General features: G+C 38.2%; 1 pseudogene; it reads right to left on the bottom strand.

Annotated features, from left to right (window-relative positions):
* Positions 1–4,626: 4,626 nt before the first annotated feature.
* LOC149990650 (glutamine synthetase-like) lies at positions 4,627–5,759 on the bottom strand (annotated as a pseudogene).
* Between the last annotated feature and the right edge of the window lie 1,071 nt (positions 5,760–6,830).

Here is a 6,830-nt window from a genome sequence, read left to right as displayed (position 1 = left end):
CAATTATAAAGTCTTTATAAGGAAAGTAGTGTACCACGAGTTAGCATATGAACTCTGTTAAGTAGACAGATACAGGTTCTGCCACTTACTAGATGTGACCTTTGTTAACTATCTAACTGGTAACTATCTAACCTCTCCAAGTCTCAGTTTTCTCACTTGTACAATAGGGCTCATGACTGCTTTTAAGATTAAGAGACAATCCACATCAATTATACAGTGACTGTAAAACACATCGTAATTACAAATGTTTGTCATTATTGTTATTGCACTCCAATAGAATGCAAGCACTACAAGAGCAGAGATTTTTATCTGTATTTTTCACTGCTGTTATCTTCAGTACCTGGAAAAAAATTTGGTACATAGTAGATATTCATTAATTATTTGTCAAATGAATGAATGTGTTTTATGTTGTTGTTGTTGTTTTTGTTTGTTTGTTTTGCTTTTTTGTTTTTTTGTTTTTAGTTTGTAACTTCTACAGTATTAGGAGTTTTCGTACTTTCTGTCCAAGGTGATTTCCATTATGTTGGTTGGTTGAGTTAGGTATTTCTCAGCTGGAATGAATGGCATTTTCCAAGTTTCTAGAGAGCATATATTGTGGGTTCTGTGAATGACAGAGTAGATTAGTCTGCCTGAGATGTCATCCTGTGTCTGGTGGCTTTTCACTGCAACATTTAGATTTCAAATGCAGCACTGTTTACCTTGTCATCTGAAATGAGAATATATACTTTTTAGTGCTGAAAGTATGTCTTATATAAACACTATTCAGGGTCTTAATCACCGTTTAATTCCTACTCTCTGGCACATATCTGAGTTTAATTTAATATTAGTTTTTTGTTGAGTGAATGTACCTCTTTTAGATCCTTTGTTACATGATCATGAAGAAATAGCAAGAGTCAACCAAGGTTTTCTGTAAAGGGCCAGAGAGTAAATAATTTAGGCTTGTGGGCCACATAGTTTGTGTTACAGCTACTAAACTTCACTGTGAAAGCAGCTACAGACATAAACAAATGAGCATGTCTGTGTTTCTATAAAACTTTATTTGCAGCCCATGTATGGGTCATAGTTTGCCAACTCTTGGCTTATAGAGTGGCAAGAGGCTTAGAGACAAAAATGAATAAATACAATAAATCTAGTTAGGAACATATGCACAAATGAATTTTAAGTATTTAATGTCCATTAAACTAACAAACATATGAATTCTAAGCTTTTGCTTTGGATGTTGTCTGTATCTCATTAGTAAATGAATCAAGCAGCAAAGACCCAAACAAAGCTAACAAAGCACAAATTAACATGGAGGCCACGGGTGCAGTGGTTCAAACTTAGTGCCTATTTATTCTTTTTAATTCTTATACTTGATTCTGTTTGAATGCCAGTAGTTGTTGACCATATGACATAGGGTGTAGTTGCTCAGTGGCTCATGGGGACATTAAAGCACTACTTGGGTGCCCTGTTTGCCTTCTGCCTATTATTTATACCCTAAAACCTATATAATTAAGTCTTTGCTATTGCTTTTTAAAATGTAGCAGAAAACTACAGGGAAGAAGCACTTACACATTTTATTTGAAAACCAACTGAACATCTATTTTATGACAATGATTATGGTAACCTAGAGGAGGAAGCTGAAAAAATGCAAAAATGCACCATTTCTACTTTTATAAAGCTCATAAGCTAGCAGAGGTGACAAATCAGCAAACATCAACAATGCTTACAGTAGTGTGTGATATCATTATTGTCATCAGAAAGCGATGGCTAGTCCTCGAGTTTTAAAATCATATAGCATACTATTTGGATACTGGAGACTTAAATCGGACCTTGAGGAAGTTCAGACCTAGTAGTTAGTATAAGTGAAATTAATTTCTATTATAACAGTTAATTATATATATATATGAATATGCTTTAAACCAAATCTCATTCTTAAAAACAATATACTCAGAAAATAAAGAATTATTCCCATTTAGTTAGCTTATGAAATAGCTGTTAATGATCCTAATTTGTTTGATGTTTGTCTCAAAGGATAAGAAAGTAAAAGAGATCTGGGAAGAGGCAGAGTTTTTCATTCTCTCATGATCAATACTAAGCCGCACAGAACAGGGTGCAAAAAATAAAAGAGAGATGTAACTTGTTACAAATATGAGTCATGACTAAACCTTATCTGATGTATTTGGCATGGGAGAATAATTAGAAATTCTGTTTGTGGTCTTATTTATATACTTCTATTGTCAAAATTAATGATTTACTATAAGTGAGAGTTCTTTCCTATATTCATCACCATCAGTGCCAGTGACTAAATTAAAATGTTTATATTTCCACAAACCTTGATTTTCATTGCAAAACCCCAGACACAATGTTTATGTGCTAACACTTTTGACCAAGAGCATACAGTCTTCCATAAGTTAACATATCCTTACACATCAAAATAGACATTTTTTTAAATAGGTTTTATTAACTACTGAATACAAAGACATATATAGCATAGGTAGGAAGAATCAAAAAACAACAAATCCCCAAATATCCATTACCAAGACGTAAAAAATAAACACACATTTAAAAAAATTAAATTTAGTTTTTTACAAGTAACTCATCACATGGTACAAATTCAAAATTTATAAAAGGGTATATATTGAAATTTCTACCATTTTTCTTTTCCCTAGCATGTAAAACACTTTTGTATTGTTTCTTATAGCTATATAGTAGACTGTTGTATAGATTTAACATACAGTAATTTACTTAACCAGTAACATTCTGATCTATATTTTGGTTATTGATAATATTTTGCTGTTACAAAAAATGCTTCAATGACAAACCTTCTATATAAACCATTTAACATATACAAGTATATCTGCAGAATAAATTCCTGTAAGTGGAACTGTTTAGTCTGAAGGCATGCATTTTTTTAGGCATTTGTATTTTTTAAATTGCTGTGATTTTTTTTTTTAATGTGAAAGTACGGGAAACAATCCAAATGTCAAAGATGATTGCTTGGATAAACAATGGTACATCCTCATAATGGAGCACTTTATAAGAGAATGCTTTGTTTGGTTTTATGGCATGATGTCCAATATATTGTTAAAGTAAAAAACACGATCAAGAAAGTTGCAAAATAGTATGCTATCATTTGCCATTTACTTATATTTTTAAATGGAAGGGTGAAATAGGAAAAACATTATCTATAGTAGAAATTAGTAATGAAATAGAGAAGATATAGAATACAGACATTTCTTTTTTTTTTTTAGACATGAAGGTGGGGTTTATTTTTTATTATTAAAAAAAAAAAAAGAAACAATGCCTCGGAATCTTAACGAAGGAATATTTCACTCAGAACAGACACCAGGATACAAAATTACAAGTGTTTGACCTCTCCTCTCCAGTCCTGTCCCTTTCTCCTGTAAAAGCAGAGATGGGAAGGAGACCGTGGGAGCAAACAAGCAATTCTGTAAAACAGTCTTCAAATCCCTACAAATATGATTAAAATCTAAACTTGTTTTGCTTTTTAAAAAATTTTTAATATATCAAAAGGCCTGATTTAGTGACATGCTAGTCCCCCAGAGAAGAACCCAACACCCCCTTGTCAGTAACATACATGCTCAAGTTGACCAGCCAACTCATATGTCTAAACCCTTGTGCATACATGTGTCTTTAAATCAAAGCCGGGGGGCTTGGGTGATTGCTGCTTCCTTCTTCCTGTTAACCAACCAGCATCCACGCCCTCCAGAAGGGCGGGCAGGGCACAGAGAAATCCTTAAATGGTAGTGAGGGTTTAACAGCCCCTAACAACCAACTTTTCAAGCATCTCCACCCTCACCCCCCACTCAAAAGGAGCCTTTTTCTAGCCAGACTACTCGCCTCAAATTTGGCTCCTGGTGACCAGAATGGTTTCTTCTCCTTTAGAAAAAGCACTCATATCCGCACACCCATATATATAATTTTTTGTTTTTGTATTTAAATATAAAAATACTACTCTGATTTGTGTTATAAATGGAGGACCAAGGAATGAGAGCTTTTTCTTCTCAGGTAGGGCTACCCATCCCATTCCTTCCCACTGAGCTTGCCTTCAGGTGAGGACATGTAGCCCCAGGCCAGGGAAGCACAACCCGCAACAGGCACCTTCCTACCTGACTCCCACACTCCCCTCTCTCCTAGTTCTTCCTTCCATTAGAAATCTGGGTATAGCCTTTTAAAAAATGGAACTTCCCACCAAGAGGGATTATCTAACCTAACCACAGAGTAAGCCCAGCCCTCCTGCCCCCTTCAGCTACCTCGAAGAAGAAAAAGGTCCTTCCCCTCCCTTCACAAATACTATGCTCAATGTCCAGAGAGCTACGCCTGTTGGACAAAGATCTGATTAAGTGTAGCAGTGGTTATGTTTCACTGCCCTCTCCCCACTAATGCACTAGAAAGCTTCAGTGATAGGTGGGTAAAAAAGGGTGTGTGTGTGTGAAGAGATTAAGAACTTGACCCCTCTAACCTGGCCAAAGAAAGCAAGAAATATTAACTGGGCACGAGAAATACAAAAAGACCTTGATGTTCCGCCCTTTGAGTTACAGCTATTACGACAATTGAGAGGGGGGAGGCAGTGGGAGCAGGATGAAGAATTAATTAGAAGGGATTCAATGGCTGCAAGTCTAGTCCACTTAGTTTTTGTACTGGAAGGGCTCCTCGCCAGTTTCGTTGAGAAGACATGTGCGGATGAGGGCTTCTGTCACCCCGAAGGGATCACAGCTGGCAGAGGGGCACCGGTCTTCAAAGTTGCCCATCTTCTCCTGGCTGACTGCCCTGGGAATGCGGATGCTAGCGCTGCGGTTGGCCACACCGGCAGAAAAGTCGTTGATGTTGGAGGTTTCATTGAATCCAGTTAGGCGTCGGGCATTGTCCTGCCCCCCCCTTGGGATCGTAGGCTCGGATGTGGTACTGGTGCCATTTGCTCAGCCTCTCGATGTACTCTTCAATGTACTTCAGGCCATTCTCCTCTCACGTGGCCTTGGTGCTGAAGTAGGTGTGGCAGCCTGCACCATTCCAGTTCCCAGGAATTGGCTTGGGATCAAAGGTTGCTATCACTCCAAAGTCTTCACATACTCGGTGCAAGATGAATTGGGCCACCCAGAGGTGATCTCCCATCTCGATTCCTTCACACGGTCCTATCTGGAATTCCCACTGGGTGGACATAACCTCGGCATTTGTCCCCTTGATCTTGATGCCAGCGTACAAGCAGGCCCGGTAGTGAGTCTCCACAATGTCCCTGCTGTAGGCTCTGTCTGCTCCCACACCACAGTAGTATAGACCTTGGGGCCCAGGGAAGCCATTGGAAGGCCAACCAAAAGGGTGTCCATCTGTGCCCATGAGAGTGTATTCCTGCTCCATTCCAAACCAGGGGTGATGATTGCACACCATGTCCATTATCCGCTTACAGGTGTGCCTTAAATTGGCCTCTGCAGGCTTCTGGTTGTACTCTAAGACTTCACAGAATACCAGCTTGTTGGGGTCCTTGCGGAAAGGGTCCCAAAACTTGGCAGCAGTAACAAGATACATGTCACTGTTGGAGCTTTCAGACTGTAAAGTACTAGAGCCATCAAAATTCCACTGGGGCAACTTTCTATACACTTGGGCTCACTGTCCAGGGTCCAGGTCTTTCATCGAAGTCCTTCTCCAGTACCATCAATCCAGATATACATAGCTTGGACTTTATCACCCTGAGGCAGGGACATGTACATCTGCTTGACACCCTTGTTCAGGTGGGAACTCGTGGAGGTGGCCATGGTGGAAGATGTCCTGGGGGGCGAGCAGGCCGTGAGAGTGAGGTGCGGAGAGGAGAAGAGAGGAAGCTGGGAATGCTGTTCAAAAGCTCAGATCTTCTCCCATCCTTGGCTCTAGAATACAGATTTTTCTGAGTATAGCTCATTTTGTGGATTTGACTGGAATCATGTATACAGTTTACCTAATTATAAAAAATAAAATGAAACAGCAGTTTCTAAAAATTTAAGCAAAATTCAGTAACTAATCATAACTTTAATTAAAGTTTGGAATATAACCACAGAGAGAGGAACAGTTCTAAGTTATTTAAAACAGTAATTTGACTGTACATCCCTAATGGCATAAACCCAAAGGACAAAAATAATTGAAAAGAAAATTTGAAGTGTTTCTCAGTAATTATTTTTTGTGATAATTTTGGCATTGTTATTCTGAGGATTTAAGACATTGTGTAATTATTTTGGTGATTTTGAGAAGGAGGTTTTCAGAATGAAAGAAGAGCATGTCTAAGATCAATGAGGTTACATAAAAAACCCTGCAGCCCTGAGGTGAATTGGAAGTACCAATATAAACTCATGTAGTGTTTTCTCTTAAAAAAAAAAAGAAACTAAGAATATATATTTCCTAGTTCTATTAAAATCAAGAAACAATGACCAAGCCTCTACCACTGAGTACCCCCAACACGAAGATTTTGATTTCCAAGTATTACTCCACACTGAAAGGAACCAAGTGTCTCTGGGGAAATGTATGACTTCAGGGCTCAGGCACAGAATAAACAAAATGAACTTGAAATGTCTTGTTAAAGATAACTATGAAACTATCAAAGACCAGCGGGGTCATGTCAAACAGAATCAGCCAACTTGAAGCAGTTACAAAGAGCCAAAAATAGCACAATTTGAGCAACAGCAAGGATAGTAACTACAATGGATTGAAACATGCATCAACTATGTTTAGACCATGAGTTCATCATGTACTCAGCAAACAACAACTCTCACTGTATCGACTCTGGAAACTGACAAAGGAGAGAAAATCAAGAATTTATCTTGCCTTTCCTATACAGACCAAACCTCAGGGTAACCAAATAA

This window comes from Furipterus horrens, unplaced genomic scaffold, assembly GCF_987537825.1.
Source record: "Furipterus horrens unplaced genomic scaffold, mFurHor1.1.pri manual_scaffold_17, whole genome shotgun sequence".
Lineage (NCBI taxonomy): Eukaryota > Metazoa > Chordata > Mammalia > Chiroptera > Furipteridae > Furipterus > Furipterus horrens.
This window is presented reverse-complemented; position numbering and strand designations above follow the sequence as displayed.